This window comes from Polypterus senegalus, unplaced genomic scaffold (assembly GCF_016835505.1).
Source record: "Polypterus senegalus isolate Bchr_013 unplaced genomic scaffold, ASM1683550v1 scaffold_4336, whole genome shotgun sequence".
Classification (NCBI taxonomy): domain Eukaryota; kingdom Metazoa; phylum Chordata; class Cladistia; order Polypteriformes; family Polypteridae; genus Polypterus; species Polypterus senegalus.
Genome location: NW_024384298.1, coordinates 3449 through 5172, shown reverse-complemented (window position 1 = coordinate 5172; position 1724 = coordinate 3449).

Here is a 1724-nt window from a genome sequence, read left to right as displayed (position 1 = left end):
ATGTCGCTTAAAATTCATCAAAAGTGGCATTTTCCCCCTCCAATACAGGACGGGCATTCCCTTTATTTTAAATATCAATTTTTAAATCCTGACACAAAAGGGGAACTGCTGCCTTGACACAGTCATCTGGGCTGTCTAAAAACCCGAAAAGATTTGTCATCAAGTCCTGAATGCGCGTCCCCTTCATCCACCGCCTCCCTCTTTTTTTTTGTTTGGGAGCTGAAAAGGAGTCGGTGCCCTTTTTATTTTTTTGCAGTTATTCAGGTTTTTTCCCAGTTCCCAGGGAAAAGGGAAAGGACCCCCCATTTTTTGGGCCACGAGGAAAAGCCTTCCCTTCCACTGCCAATTTTACCCATTATGCTGCCCATGATTGGAAAAGTCCCCAAATGGTGCCCCATCTTTCAAGGGAAAACACTTTTGGGGCCAAACCAAACCCCACTGGGGTTTTTACATTGTCGCCCCGTTGCTGCACCTGTTCCACAAACTTCCCAAACCCCCCATTACCTATACCATCAGGCACTTGGGCACTACGCCTTACAGTTTTGGGAAAATCCCAGTTACGATGCATCATTACAGTCGAAAGCAAGCCCCGGGGGTTTGTGTGGGATTTGTGGGATTGTGTTTGGGGTTAGGGACCCCAATTAAAGGGCAAGAAAATTTGGGGTAAAGGTTTAGGGGGCTTAACCGGGGGAAGGTTTTTGGGGCTTATCTCTGAGGGTCTTGCTTCTAGTAAGTTGTGGAAAATTTGGGGGGCTTTTTGGGGGAATTAGAAGAGGCCCCCCCATAGCCCCCCAACAAGTGGTTTTCCGTCCCAAAACCTGGGTCTGTGGAGGGGGGGCTGATATTGTTCATCAAAGAAATCATCAGGGAACTTCAATCGGAACCACAGGAGCCCATTGGGGGCAAGGGGGGAAAGAGGGGTGGAAGGGGGTTTTGGGTAAAAATGTTGGGGAAGAGAGCATGGGGTATAAAGGGGCCTTTTTTTTCACTCCTTCCTTTCCCCCCCTTCCTTCAGCCTGGGTCCTGTATCAGCCTTTCACCTTTTGTAAAGCTTTGGCAGCTCTTTTCCTTTTTCCCTTTTTATTCTTAAGCCCCGCAACTAAAAGCTCATTCCGCTTTGTCCCCCAACGGACGGTCTTAATAACCAATTCCCATCTGTCAACATATCCATCCCATAAGGACCTTCCCCTTACAACAACCCTTTTTATTTTCTGACAGAATTTTTTTAATTTTCCTGTATCCTATCTATATTCCGGTTCCTTCCACTATGCCATCTACCTGTAAAACCCTTTTTATTCCCACTTTCTACATGCCTATTTTTAAATCTTTAACCTGTCTTTTTTTCAATGAGTTTTGGGGGCCCGCTTTTTGATCCCGACAGGGACTAGGACCTGGTAATCCCCCCGAAAAAAAATCTTTTAACGGAGGTTTTTTGGAATTTGGGGACTGTTTACTGGCTTGCTATTTTTTTTTTCCCATAGTAAACTGCAGGATCTCAGCAGAAAAAGACTCAGCCCCCCGATAAACCCTGTTTCCCCCCGGGGCCCTCTGCTCCTATCCCCAGATTACAGCTTCAAGTGACTTCCGGGCTGTTTATTTGCATCAGCAGAATCCCAAGGATCAATACCCTTAGAGTCCAGGGGTATGGAGGTTGTAAATCACCCCTTTTACTGTGACGGTTTTGGCGGGAATCTACCAGGGGTATTGTCTCCCCACCCAGAAAA